General features: G+C 37.7%; 2 long non-coding RNA genes across 8 annotated transcripts in view; one reads left to right on the forward strand and one right to left on the reverse strand.

Annotated features, from left to right (window-relative positions):
• Positions 1-11,019, reverse strand: part of LOC127501581 (uncharacterized) — a 36,042-nt gene extending 25,023 nt beyond the window's left edge. For 6 of the 7 annotated variants that reach the window (XR_007926646.1, XR_007926642.1, XR_007926645.1 and 3 more), the window contains exon 1: positions 10,476-10,624. This is a non-coding gene — a long non-coding RNA (uncharacterized LOC127501581). Of the gene's footprint in view, positions 1-10,475 lie in introns of all 7 variants that reach the window. The other variant, XR_007926643.1, reaches the window with a different exon arrangement.
• On the forward strand, positions 10,909-11,854 carry LOC127501584 (uncharacterized). The gene is made up of 2 exons (XR_007926647.1): positions 10,909-11,039; positions 11,263-11,854. It is a non-coding gene; the product is annotated as an uncharacterized LOC127501584 (long non-coding RNA).
• The last annotated feature ends 3,950 nt before the right edge of the window (positions 11,855-15,804 follow it).

Genomic DNA, 15,804 nt, shown 5'->3' on the forward strand with positions numbered 1-15,804 from the left:
TTTAACTACAAAAAGTTAAAGCTGGCCATCATTACAGACATAGGCATTACATGCATAAGACAAACATTTGTGTTATTGTGTTAGACAATTTGCAATTTGCAAAGTTGATCCCTCATTAATGCAGATTTATTGCTCTAGTTTTAAGTGGCGGTAGGATTACACAACAAAAATACATTTCTATGTGCCTTCCCTTTGGGAAAGATGCATATTCAGTGTTTTTCAAAAACGCCTCCCGATCAAATTAGCGGGAACAATGAACCTGATACTTTAAACTGGTAAACAGCCTCTTTAATTTTCAGCCCATGTTTTCCAAATGCATTGTTTTATGCTACTGACTGGAAATCGTATCATTCAGCTAATTGAGACATCTGGCTGAATCACACGCCACTGTGAGTTTGTACTGAGTGTGTGTGCATCTGAATGAAGAGCTATGTGCGGTCTCCCGGCACAGCTCTGAGATGCAGGGGAGGATGATATGAACACGAATGAAAGATGAATTATGAGATCCAACAAGAGCCAACGCTCTCAAAACATCTACATTTCTCCCCAAACTCAAAATGAAGTTTTACAACCTCTGTCTAATTATGAATCACATTCACATTGGCACTGAACCACATGACCATCTGCTGATAGTAACCAACACAAAATTGACATTCATTTTTCTCTCAATATATTCTATCTCATGCAAATTTAAAGAACAGTAACAATTATTGGACCCTTTGTCCAATGGATAAGACTTAAGATTTGTACACGTTAAAATAACATTCATGCACCTGTGATTTCCTTGGGTTCTTTTCAAGCTTGGACAAGCACAGCAGACCTTAACTGACACAATTCCCCATAGGGTTTTGTTTTAATCTTTCTTGAGGAATTCATCCGCCTGCACGCTGGTGGACTGCTACTGAGCTCAAAACGTATCCTGTGGCTACAGGAGAATTGAGACGTCAAAGTATCTACCAATTTCTGACACTGACACCAGGCTCTTCTACTGGCTCTGTTCCCTTTTTGGAACTTAAACAGCATATTTTCCTAAAGGATCTATTCCAAAGAAATTTCATGGAACAAACAACTGATCGGTCTAAGATTCTGGGAAATATGTAAGATTCAGGTACATGAGAGATTCTCTTCTTCAGTTTTTGTTCACTCAGAGTTCTAGAGAGGCTGGCGTTAAAGTTTTGTCCCTGGAAGCGCAGTTATCCTAAATATTGCTCATCACCATCCTGTCAAGAATGTTAAAGGGTTAGTTCACCTAAAAATGAAATTTCTGTCATTAAGTACTCACCCTCATGTCATTCCACACCCGTAAGACCTTCGTTCATCTTCAGAACACAAATTAAGATATTTTTGATGAAATATGAGGGGGTTTTTTTTTATCTCCCATAGAAAGCAACAAAATTACCTCATTCAAAGTCCAGAAAAGTAGTAAAGACATTGTTAGTCACGCAGACTATTTTAACAATCTTTAAGATCTTTATTACTTCTCTGGACCTTGAATGTGGTAATTTTGTTGCTTTCTATGGGAGATAAGAAATAAAAAAAAAACCCTCTTGGATTTCATCAAAAATATCTTAATTTGTGTTCCGAAGATGACCAATGGTCTTACGAATTGGAATGACATGAGGGTGAGTAATTAATAAAAGAAATTTCATTTTTGGGTGAACTAACCCTTTAAGTTAGTTTTTAAGGGATAGATCACCTAAAACCAGACAATAACTCTCAACTCAGATTTTCTGAATAAGTGAGAACAAGATGTCTATCTAATTTCATTTCTCAACACTCCAAATTTTTGCAAAGGTTTTATATAATTCTACCAACCATTGCTTTTACTTTCACAAACAGACTACCTGGCTAACAATGCTAATTGGTGCGAATACTCAGTTCTCAAAACTATGTAATGACTGGAACCTCAGGGAGTATTGCAACAAGTTTCTGAAGTCTTTCAAGCAAGATCTGACCTATTCAATATTCAATTGCTGCCATACATACATACGTGCCTCACTGCATTTGCTCCACTGCTTTGTTGAAACCATATTGTGGTATAGTGGTGAAGTCAAGACAGCTAGAGACATAAATGAGAATGTATATCTGAAAAATGCTGAACATTTGTTATTGAAATATTTACAGTTAATTCTTTCTAAGAAGTGGAGCATTTCCAGTGCAGTGTTAACTATGCTAATTGGTGCTAATACACAGTTCTCAAAACAATGTAATGAGTGGAACATCACACATTACTAATGCTATGACTATTACAACAAGTTTCTGAAAACTTTCAAAAGCAAGATCTGACATTAAATATCCAATTGCTGCAGTATATACTTAACCATGCTAGCATACATACCTGGGTATTAGATGTAACTAGATATGGATCTAGATAATGATCATTATTCTTAAAAATGCATCAGCTGTTTTGTAAATGTGCCTCAGTGCAATTGCTCCAATGCTTTGTTTAAACCATATTGTGGTATTGTGGTGAAGTCAAGACAGCTAGATGAATAGATGATGTATATTTGAAATATGCTGTACGTTTGTTACCAAAATGTTCACAGTTAATTCAAAGAAGCAAAGCTTTTCCCATGCAACGGTATAGAGGTCAAGAGTAAGTGAAAGTTATTTCACTTTCACGTGTTTCATCCATCTCTCTTAACGGAAAAATCCAGCACAGTCCAGTGACTGGGGATATCCTGAGGTCTATGCAATCCATTACAGTATGGTATGTGGTTGAATTTCATCCATTATGAATGAGAAATACATGAGATGGAGAGATTGGAGGGAGGGAGTAAAAGAAGGAGTGGGAGAGAAAGACAGACATTGAAATGTTGAAATGTTCTAGCCTGATCTGGACATGAAAAGTAAGCCAGATATGAAAAGTTGTGACTAGACAAGAGAAGGAATGGTATATTGAATATTGTAGATGTAAATTTAAATAAAAACTATCTATTAAAGGAAGGGTAGGCAATTTTGGAGAGGCTAGCAATAGCAAGCAAGCTTTGAAAGCATGAGATCCCACCCTCCCTTCAGAGAGCTCCCCAAAGCCACGCCTCCTTGAAAACACGTGAAGACAATTGTGCAGGGCAAAATTGGATGGGGTGGATAAAATTTAGGCAGTTTTGGGTTTGGTTTGGCGGTTTTCAAACATTTACAATGTTAATTATGGAATCTAAAAGTACTAGGGGCATAGCAATTCATTCATTTTCTTAGGCTATGCTCAGACTGCAGGCAAATCATATATATATATATATTTTATTTTTATTTATTTTTTTCAAATCAGATCTTGTCAGGCAGACTGTCCGCACTATTAATTGCAAGTGATCAAATAAGATTTGCGTGTCCAGACATAACCAACCTCTCTGCATGGGTTGCTTTCGTAACAACGTAGGCGTACCCACGTATGTGACAAGACTTGCACAGATGCAGGAAACATGGAGGTGCATCATCTCGCTCTCCAAATAAGCGCCCTGTCAAGTTGCGGTGCAGAACTCCTCCATCAAACAGGAAAATGCCAAAATCTTTGGGCAAGCATTTCCGTCACCAGTTTTGACGTTATCGTTATGTGTCACGTTCAGAGTGATGCAAAAGACAGTTTGAAATCTGATTTGAGCATCCAGAGCGTTCAGACTGAGATGCATCTGTAAAAATCTGATTGGAATCACATGTCAAACAACCTCCATATGTGGTTTGAATCAGATTTTAAAAAAAATAATAATAATTTCATGTGCTTTTTTTTGCTCTCCAGTCTTTCAAAAACCCATCTGGATGAAGTCTGCATATGCAAAAATTAAGTTTTTTGCTGGCAGTCTCAATATGGCCTTAATGAGTCAATTAAGAATCCAACCAATGCATTTTGAAAATAAGTTTTAAATAGTTGAATATTTAATGATTATTAATCAATTTAAAATGCTAAATATCAAACTCATTGTGACAATATTTTTAAATATACAATATTCAAAATATATATTTTTTTTTATTATCCTTAACAGGATTGTGCTGACTTTCCAGCCCCTACGCAACTCTCACTGAAATAGAAGTAGTCTCTATTTCTCTCATTTCTTGGGTAAGATACTTTAATGAAAGTATTTTAAAAAGTTCTGTAAAAGTTACTGAACTGAAAGGTTATTCACTGACCCAAGATTAATTAAATCATTCTGAATTGTTTTTTGAATTGAATTGAATGAGACATGAATGTCCTTGAACAAGCATTGAAGTTTCTATAGACAGTTGATATGCAATACCCATGGGGCTCTGACATGAACAAACATGGATAAGATTGATGAAGTTTCTGACCTTGATATTAGGGACAAGGCTGATGCTAATTTACAATGTTCTGTTACAGAGAACCATGGGAAACATTCCACGATGACAACTTTGTAAGAGTGATGAGCCTGAAACAAGGCCACATGGTCTGCTACACTGAGTGATTGGAAAAACAAAATTTGAATTTAAAAAAGCAGAAGAATAATGCTAACCATTATAATGGCAAAATATTTTTGCGGTGTCAAAAAATAAGCTTATTTCATATACTAGAGTGATTAAAAAATCTGAGACCACACTGAAAATATGCGGTTCAAAATCTAATTTAAACAGAAAGTTTTAGGATTTTGAAAAATAATAAACAAAGAAACATTATAAAGTACAATTAATAAACAATATTTAACATTCTGCACTATTTCTATGTAATCTATTCAAATAATCTAACATAAGTGACACTGTGAACTCTTTTGAACAAAAGATCAGATTTCCTTGCTTCCACTGAACAATAAAATTCACAACTGAATTGATTATTTGGATGCTGAATTACAAGAATATTTTGAAAAGTACAATTTAAAGTATGCTGTTATTTTACCAACGAAGGGACTTTTTTATGGAGAAAAACGCATGTTGAGTTGTTCCTGTTGAGCTGAATTAAAAGAACGTACATCGTGCATCGTAGTTACAATGACTGTGATTACATACACTTCTTAAATTATACACCAAAGGACTTCTTCAGCTCCAATCCATAAGTTTCAAATATCCTCCTGATCACAAGTTGAGCTCCAATAACAGAGTTACCACGGAAGCCTGGGTTATGTAACGTTACATAACAGACAGGCGGTATGAGTAATATTTCATAACACTAGAGACCCTGACACCATGGCATCATCTCTCCTTTGCTCTTTTCTCTCACTTCATCTCTCTTCTGATGTTGAAATCAATGGCGTTATTTTCCGGAAAGTCCCCTTGACGGCCATCGATGGCTCAGTATCAAACGGAGCGTGTCGTCACGGAGCGGCCGTGTTTTTTTCCCCTCTGCCTCTGACTGTCTAGCACTAGACTAGACACTTTCCTCATCCAAATTTTGATATCAAAGAGTCATCAAATTTATACCCCACCCTCGACTCCGCTCGACCTGATTTCTCTCTCTCCTCAGTCCCCTTGAGTGCTAACAGGGTCAGGCTAGGGCCACGGCACAGATGCACGCCATCCACCAACAGACCATGGCAAACAACCAATCACAGACAGCAGACTGCAAAACCACTTTTAGGATGCTTTTCTGAAGATAATGGATTTTATATTGCTGCAGATTAATGAATATCAACAACAAGCTCTTTGTTAGATCAGACGTTATAAATATGAAAGCTACAAATTATAGATACATAACAGGAACACAGAGCAGAAATATTCTGACCACATCCTCTTTATATTTTTTTTTCATCCATGTTACTCCAATAATATAAAAGCAAAATATAAACTTGTTAAAATGGGAAAATCACAAAGAATGAACTAATATTAAGTTGTTATTGCTTGTTAAAGGATTAGTTCACTTTAAAATAAAAAATTAACCCAAGCTTTACTCACCCTCAAGCCATCCTAGCTGTATATGACTTTCTTCTTTCTGATGAACACAATCGGAGTTATATTAATAAATATCCTGACGCATCCAAGCTTTACAATGGCAGTGAACGGAAAACAATGAAGCTCTAGAAAGTGCATCCATCCATCATAAACGTACTCCACACGGCTCCGGGGGGTTAATAAAGGCCTTCTGAAGCGAAGCATTTGTGTAAGAAAAATATCCATATTTAACAAGTTATAAAGTAAAATAGCTAGCTTCCGCCAGACCACCTTCCGTATTCAACTTAGGAAGAAAGTGTAACTGACGTGCGTTTTTCGTAAGTTGAATACGGAAGGCGTAGGACGTAGCATAAGCGTTTTGAACTGCAAGAGCCGTTACACTCTCTTCCTAAGTTGAATATGGAAGGCGGTCTGGCAGAAGCTAGATATTTTACTTTATAACTTGTTAAATATGGATATTTTTCTTGCACAAATGCTTCGCTTCAGAAGGCCTTTATTAGTCCCCCAGAGCAGTGTGGAGTATGTTTATGATGGATGGATGCACTTTCTTGAGCTTCATACTCATTGTTCACTGCCATTATAAAGCTTGGACGCATCAGGATATTTATTAATATAACTCTGATTGTGTTCATCAGAAAGTAGAAAGTCATATACACCTAGGATGGCTTGAGGGTGAGTAAAGCTTGGGGTAAATTTCATTTTAAAGTGAACTAATCCTTTAAGCCACTCTAAAATGTCCTTGGGGTTCAAAAGTCAAACCAATACAAACAACAACAACATAAGTGCAAAGAATTATTAACATGAACTAACGCGAATAACCAGAAATCAGACCTTTTATACAAAGGAATTCACATGGTCAGTATCACTAAATTGTTTTTTGAATAAAAATTTTCAATGTGGTGTCAGTCTTTTGAAACCCACTTTTTGTATATGCATTTAAAATGCATTAAGCTTATTTTTGACACAGAAAAAAAAATCATTAACCCCTCAACATCAGACTGAACATAAACAGTCAATATAAACAGTTTTTGTTATATAATATAAAAAAAAATACTATGGCACTTTACAAACCAAGCACACTGTTTTAAGACCACTATATTTAATTAATTTATTTTGCATTTCTTCAGTAAATTCAGTACCAATGATGCTAGTTAAGAAAAACACAGTTCCTTTGAACACAGTCTGTCCATAAACCCTAAATTGCACGCACAGCACACAGAATGCAGAATACTCATAACACAATAAAGATACATACAATACATATAAACAACTATGGCCCGGTTTCACAGACAGGTCTTAGATTAAACCAGGATTAGCCCTTAGTTCAATTAGGCCATTTAAGTAGCTTTTATAAATGTACCTTAGAAAAAAACATTACTGATGTGCATCTTGAGACAAAACAGTGGCACTGACATATTTTAAGATATATCAGTGCAATTTGCTTTCAGTTAAAACAGCTCAAACATGCATTTTAGTCTAGGACTCGCTTAAGCCTCTTCTGTGAAACCAGGGGTATATGTATTAAAATGATAGTTCACCCAAAAATTATTTACTCACCCTCATGTTGTTCCAAAACTGGAACATAAAAGAAGATATTTTGAGAAATGTCTGTGTTATTGTCCATACAATGGAAGTCATTGGTCACCAAAACAGATTTTCCTAAATCTCTTCTTTCATGTTCCATAGAAAAAAGAAAGTCATATAGGTTTGACATAATATGTAGGCGAGTAAATCAACCCTCTACAATGCAATTAAATCAGTCGCATATGCGACCAAATTTAGAGTCAAAAAATTTAGAGCCAAAAAAAAAAAAAAACGGTGCTGCGTCATCATTAAAGTTAATCATTTGCACGTGTTTTTAAGCCTTGCCAGTTTAAACATTCAAGAGCAAGAACACGCAAAAGATAACTCGTGCGCGCTCTGAAAGCCACGTCTGACAGCACGCGAATACTGAATTGAGCTCTCTTTTTTGTCTTGCGCTTGAACTGACAATTTCACACAAAATTATGTCAAAATGCCCGTTTTGGTGAGTATCCTAGCAAACATAGTCGGTTATGTCTTAAGTGAATGTAAACAGTTAAGAAAGTAAACGACTGTGTAACAGTATATTGGAGCCGTGCATTAGTCTTAAAGTGACAGCTAATATTCCTGCTGCAGTCTGTATTGTAATGTTAAAGGCCCACTGAAGTGTTTTGGAGCGCGCAGCATTATTCAAGACAGGGTGGGATATATCGAACAGCTCTGCCCCTTTTTAAAATAGCCAATAGCATTTTGTTTATGTCATAGCTCGGCCAGAGCCGTTGAGCTCGATCAAGCTTTAGTTTCTGTCTAATCGCTGACCATTTCTCCTCCTAATCTCTTCTATATCGCTTTAAAATACAGCATTCTGTGCAGAGTTCAAATAGGTCCGATACGTTTGTGGTCTGTGGCGACTTGCACGTATGATCCGCTCTGTGCTCTCGTGTCTTTGGACCGGAGCAAACTGTGCGCACGCTGCAGTGGTTCACGTGACACTAACACAAAAACGGATTTCATTCGTTCATTCGTCAATGGAAGGCATATTTACACTGTCTGAATCGTTCCCTGTCCTCCATATAATGCACTATGTGCCATTCAACATAGAGAATCTAGTAAATGTGTGAACAAGTGACAGATTTCAGCCGCAGCTTCAGCATCTGTTTATAGTGTAGGAGGGGTGGGACTTCAGATTCTAGAGAGCATTTGATTGGACAGGAGATCTGACGAGAAGCTGAAGTGCGATGTGATATCATGAAAATCCGTGATCCATTTTAGCGGAAGTAAGAGACTAAGTTTTGAATGCTTATATCTCCTAAATGCGAATTTTGTCAATGTTTTGGAACACACCAGCTTATTCATAACCTTAAGGCTAACATATTCATACTTAAAGCTAAAAAAATTAAATTTTGATTTCAGGGGGACTTTAATCACACAACAGAGTTGCTGCAAAAAATCACTCAATGCTTTTGACTGAATAACTTTTGTCATTTTAACAAGGATTAATCTATATTTAATGTATAAAGTGCAGACTATGCAGTGCTATTTTACATTTGATTACTCTATTAAATTTCTGTACCTAATCTACATCTAACTACTGTTAGATCTACCTGAAAAGCACTGTTTATTTAATTGGCATCTTTTCAATTGTGTTTATTTGTGCTATTACTTGTAGTTTAATTATTATGACCTTATTTTATTACATACTGTTTACTTGACTTTAATAGTGTTTAAAATTCATATATTATATTTATGTAGTTTTTTTATTATTATTTGCATTGTTCTTGGATTCCATGTAAAAAGTCTGGCGAGTAAAATAAAAAATGTACTAGCCAATGGCGACTCGAGCTTTAGTGTGTCCGTAGAGGGTTGTAAATGATGACAGAATTGTCATTTTTGGATGAACAATCCCTTTAATATGTATAGTTTCCAAAACAAAATGCAGAGCAAAAATGTAAGTTGCTTCAGGAGCACAACCTTTCAAAAACCACAAACACACACTTATTCTCATTACAAAATGCTTACAGACACACACCCACACGAACAAATGTTACACCTACCAGATCCAGGTGCATTAGGGAGCAAATGCAGAAAGCAGAGTATGATCTAAACCAGACACTCCCTCTGTACAAAAATGTGGAGAGATACCACAATAACCCACACAAATCTCATCCAGAATGAAAGGAGGGAGAAAATATTCCGAGAGGAAACAGGGATGAACATCACGACACACACAGCCAGATCCGGAGCATTTGGCTTTTGTGCATTTCAACAACGTCTCTTATTTAATGCCTCGATGCACCGAGCAAACCCCTGGATGAGATGTGCACTTTACCACAAGCTCGGTCGCTCTTCGTTAGCAGTTCCGACTATATGTCGCCCAAGCGTTTGCAAAAAAAAGTGGTTTAGATTGTTACTTTTCCGAACTCAAAAACTGAGCGTGCCTTTTTGCCTAGTGCTAATTGTACAAGTCAACTATGGCACACATACAGGCCTGAGATCTGTGGCCATTGTCTCTGATTCCCCTGAGCTAGCGGTCGACCGGATGGATGGACAGTTGTAGGGGTTCCCGGATGAAAGGATGATGGGCAGAGGAAGTTAGGGGAATACTGGGAACAGCGAGCAAGACAGTAACAGGGAAAGAGAACGACCCCCACAATTCCAAGCACGGCTTACCCTCCTGCATGTTCAAGCATGCATGGTGACATACACACGCACTCACGACACACACATACACATGCAGAATCACTTACAGGCAAAACCTACCATGCAAACGAACAGAATATTTGTAGCACAAGCATTAGACAAGAAAAAGTGAAGGAATGAAGAAACGATAATCTCAACACAAATCTCACACATGCTTTGATTCTTTGCTCCGCCGATGCCTGAACGCTGCACATCCCCAATATCAAATACGAAACAAGACAATCCAGAGAGAACTACGTGTATTCAATTGCAGGAAGCAAAAATAGAGAAAAAATAACGCTTTTGAACATGATTTCAAAAAGTGAACAAGAAATAGTAGGAGAGAATGAACATAGAGATAAAGTTAAAGATACGGATGGACAGAACGGGATAGTGACTGATGAAAAAGAGAGAACTAGAGGGTTAAAACAGAAAGACAAGAGTACCAGTCTGGTCGTTCCTCCTCCTTTTCCCGCGGTTTCGTTGATCCCACATTTGGCTCTTTCTCTCGTTGCTCCGGGTCCTTCCTCCTCTCCGCTATCCCAGCGGCAGTCACTTCTCTCCTCTTAGCATTTCCTCCCAAACCACGTTTTTCCTACTACCCATCCCATCAGCCCATTTCCTACTGTTCATTCAGCACTCTGAACTGCTTTCACACTATGAATGCGAGATTTTTGTGGGATAGGGCTGGAAAATTATTCAACAAAATACATACATAAAAAAAAATGAATGCAAGTGAAGTGCAAAGGAGAGCGGACGGTGACCAGGCACCGAGACAAGTAGGAAAAGGAGCTGTTGAAGGGGCCTGGTTTTTTAGGGAGGCACGCAGAGGGGTGGGGGGACCATTAGAAAGGCTGCGCGTGTTTCTCCGTCCAGGAGGGAGGAACACGGATGAAGCTGCCAGGCTGCGAGGATGAGAAGAGAAGCACTGCAGTCGCCGGAGAGAGGAAGAGAGAGAAAGAGAGAGAAATCGTAAGGGCGCATGTGTACGCGAGCGCCCGCATGAGGAGGTGGGAGGGGAGAGAATGACAGAGAGGGAACGATAGATAGAAAAGAGAGGCTAAGGGGTTCATGGGAGGGAGGGAAGAAGGAGGAGTGAGCCATAGCCGAGAGTTCAGAGGAGGGGGCCGGAATACATTTTCTTGTCCTCCGCTCTCGTCTCCCGGCATTCGATTTTCTTTCATTGGTTCTTTTGTGTGTGCTTTTTTTTCATTCTCACCTTCTTGATTCCAGGGCAAATATCTGTGCATGGAAAAGAAGAGGATATTCCAGTCTGTGCTTTCCGCTCTCCGTCTCACTGTCTTCCAGGTCATTTTCTCCACATGCACTTGAACTCCAAATCCTGTCTGCCGGCCCCTCCCCCCGACCTCTGTGACTCGCTCTCCTTCGCTCCTTCTGATGGAGGCTTGAAATAGTGCTCGCAGGCTGTAAGTGAGAGTGAGAGGGAGGGGAGGACGAGGGGGACAGAAAGGGAGAGAGACGTGGGGGGAAGGGGAGAAGGTTTACACGAACAGAGTCTGTGCTGAGATTATGTGTGTGTGTGTGTCAGGCGGAGAGAAAATGAGAGGAAGAAACCCTGTGCACATACATGTGTTCAGTGACTTTCTCAGAAATTACAGTCAACTGCACAAAACATTAATTCTTGGAGCCAGTTTTAAACAGGGGCATCTATTGTCTTTGAGGGGCCACCAGTGGCAGTCCTGGCTCACTCGATACCCTAAGGCGAGATACGATATAAGCAAATGAATACACTTTTTAACAACTTAGTAACTCTTTACATATGTGCAAGACTTGTATTTTCTAAATAAACTGCAACTGAATTTGATCATCTTGATCTTGATTTTTATATGGAAAAGACATGAGAATAAAAAAAATACAGTGAAATCAATAGTGGTATATTTTGGGTGCTGCAACAATAAAACTATTTTAAGTGTTGGTATTACGTTTTTGGTGTGAAATTGTGATTTACCAATAGGTAGTTGGGGTGTAACGGTACATGTATTCGTCTTGAACCGTATGGTACGGATGTCACGGTTCAGTTCATGCAGTTAGACAAATAATACAGTCAGTCACAGGCTATCCATACTCCAATCCAGAAGGGGGCGCACGGTAATACAACGCTGTTTGCTAACCGCCACAACAGGAAAAAGAGCAGAAGAAGAACAACGCCTACGTGAATGACTTGCGCACTTGAAAACAAAGTCCACTAGATAGTGTGCACGCATCGAATGCATCTTTCTGCACTCATGGACAAAGGACAATACTTTGAAATGTAGCGGAACGTGGAACATTAAGTATAGGAGGGTTGGGATTAAGCTTTGAATGTTTAAATATAGTTCAAGTGGAGCAAATTGTAACACTCCTAATGCACAAGTTTTATTTTTCAATATTTTATTTATTTTGTACTTTTATAACACAAGATGCTTTTCAGTTTTGTAGCTGATTGTGACCAAATACCTTTTGTTTTTTATCTGTCCTGCAAAAAATATGACCTATGCAAGAGTGCATTCTGTTTACTGCTTAGTGCTTAAAACTGTACTGTACCAACTAGAGGACTAAATGTCGCAAAGTGGAACAAACTGTGATTTGCACTACTGTCTATTCAAAATAAATTAAAAGAAATCTAGCATCATGGATTTGTTCCTTTGTCCGGTAACACTTTAGTTTAGGGTCCAATTCTCACTGAAGTAGTTGCTTATTAGCATGCATATTATAGGATATCGGCTGTCTATTAGTACTTATAAAACAGATATTAATACCTTATTCTGCATGACCATATTCTACATCCCATAATCATACCCAATACCTAAACTTAACAACTACCTTACTAACTATTAGTAAGCATTAATTAGGAGTTTATTGAGGCAAAAGTCATAGTTAATAGTTAGTTAATAGTGAGAATTGGACCATAAAATAAAGCGCGATCACCGAAATCATACCAAACCGTGACCCCAAAACCGAGGTACGTACCGAACCATGACTTCTGTGTACCATTACACCCCTACTAGGTAGACTAAAAAAAATGTCATCCATCCAAGATTCCATCTATGAGATATCAAATAGATATTCAAAATATACAAACTACCTTGGGTATTAAAATATATATAAAAAACATTTTCACTCAATTATCTATTCTACTATTATGGGCCAGAACATATAACCATAAATTTACAAAGTTAAATAATAATAATAAAAAAAAATACTAACTGAACTTGCAAAGGATTTTATATACCTGTAGAATATCAACCTCAATGTATTTTGAAAAGGTAAACCATCTACAGAACAGAAGTATCGTATTTGATCCAGTCCACAAATGTAACTGGAGTGAACGTCAACGAGATATCAAATATAGATTAAATAATAATAATAATAATAATAATAGGCATTTCAGCAGTTCATTATACAGCGGTCCGTTCAAAAGTATTAAATAAAGGGCAACTTAGATTTTTAACACCACTGCATTAACTCCAACTCCACCACCTTAGTTTCAAACGAAGCCAAAACAGATTCGAATCGTTACTTGTCTCTACACACATAGACCTTTCGTTACTGAATTAGTGTGTTTTAAACGAAACGAATAAATTCATGAAACAGTGAATCACTCATAAATTGACTGTTGTCAGTCCTGTATTTGAGTCCTTGACACGGTTACTTTCACACAGTATTTGCGTGAGTGACAACCGCATTCTTTAACCGAACTCATACCCGTAAATATTCAGGACTCACAACCACATTTTCGGAAAACACGAGCTGTGTCAACGGAACCGGACTGGACAACTATTTGTCCGCTACTATCACATTATACAGCGCGAGAGAACCGCTCTGCGCTGCACAAACGCGTGTCTACTGTGTGTTGCAGGTTTTTATGTGGTTTCAGTCAGTGCTCGAAGTGACGCACTGATACGGAGTCTTTTCTTGCGTACTGACGCTTCTCTCTCGTCGTGTTAAAAAGTGATTAGCATTAGTCAAGACAAGAGACGGCAGTAATCAGATTAGATGATTTTTAGATCAACAACGAGATTTCTTTTATACAACAGTTAAAAAACACGAAGATAATCATATAAGCCCTATACCTACTAGGAAAGGTCAAGGATTTCCGTATACCCACTTAAAAAAACGCGAGGATACGTAACCATCCAATAAATCACAATATGATTTGTGGTTTGTTGCTTTTGACATGAAACAAAGTCTCATATTTCTCAAAGTCTCAAGTTTCATATTTTGCCCATTTTACTTAGGAATAAAAAAACATAAATACCGTTTTGGCGCTCTTTAATCTATGGTAGAGACAGATCGCTGTAGCCTCAGTTCAAGAGAAGCGGCAGCCTGACGCGCACGTGAACTGATCCTCTCTTCCGCTTTAATACCAGTTACAGCGCGAAATAAACATGAATAAACTTCTCAAGGTATGATAAAAGATACAGTACAACTTAACGAAATCCTTATCATGTCTCGTATAATCGCTTAATCGGTGTTTCAGCCGCGGAAAGACGTTAATAACAACTTGTAAACAATGTCACTTAACGTCACATTTACCTCAGAACAAACATATTCAGTGACCATAAATTCGTTCAGCTAGAAAAATGAACTCTTGAGAGGAGCATTTAGCTAAATATATACACCATATTACCTATTAATTAAATTTTTTAATGTTCTTCAATAGCCTATTTGAAGAACATTACCCATGTTTGAATAAATCCGTCAAGTTGACAGCCACCATTTAAATGTTTATATTTCAAAAAACGAATTGGAGTAAAAATAATTTTAAAGTTAGTAGGCCTTTTATAACTTTATTATTATAAAAAATTCTTTAAGTGTTATTTAAGTTTGTACAAATCAGTCCATTTTAACCTTTAACCTTTTAACCTCTGGGACAGGTGAGTATGAGGCTGGGAGGGAAAAATCACAGACTACACCACTGATTTAGACACAATATTGCCAGGCCCTTTTTCTTACGTTGCTCCACTAACGAAGTTGAAGGGGAAGCAGTGCGCGTGTCCGAGCAACACACAGTAGGCGGTGTTTCGTTCCAGAATGAATCAGTTCCTGAACGAATCGGTTGTGTGAATGTTTCAATGACTCTTTGGTCAATAAAGTTTTCATTTCTAAATGAATCGATTTTTTGATGAATCGGTTGACTAAATGATTCAGTGATTCACTCGTCAAAACAGTTTCGTTCCTGAATGAATCCGTTTTTGAAAGAATCTGTTGAATGAATGATTCAATGTTTCGCTCATAAAGACAGTAACTTATCGCCTCCAACAGTTAAAAAAAGAGTCTGCACCACTAATGCACAGATTGACCCAAAATGTCCTCGCTGGAGTCTGCATCACGATGACGTATCTGGATTAAATCCAATACATAGTGGTGCTGCGCGGTCTTTTTTCCCATACCAAGTTAAGGTTAGGGTGTAACCAGGGTAGGTTTAGGCATTAGCATTTGTTGTAGCGTTATGTAGGCAATCAGCACTCACTGACATCAGTAATAAAATCTTTAGAATAATGCTGCAGGGCAGAGTTTGCCCTGAACTGGTTTGGGGGACAAAAGTCCAGATGTGCAAACACAAACAAGCGAGGTGATACAAACATTCCCAAAGTTCAATAAAATAATGTATAGGAAAATACTTGTTTGACCGGCTAATTAGTTCAGTAACCATTATAACATCAAGACAATTGTGTTTTTAACAATGTAAATAAATACAATTTTATTGAGGTCTCATTTATAAAGTCCACAGTGAGCCCTGATTAAAGTCTAGAGCAACCTAATATTTAAAGG

The sequence above is a fragment of the Ctenopharyngodon idella genome, chromosome 19, assembly GCF_019924925.1.
Source record: "Ctenopharyngodon idella isolate HZGC_01 chromosome 19, HZGC01, whole genome shotgun sequence".
NCBI lineage: Eukaryota > Metazoa > Chordata > Actinopteri > Cypriniformes > Xenocyprididae > Ctenopharyngodon > Ctenopharyngodon idella.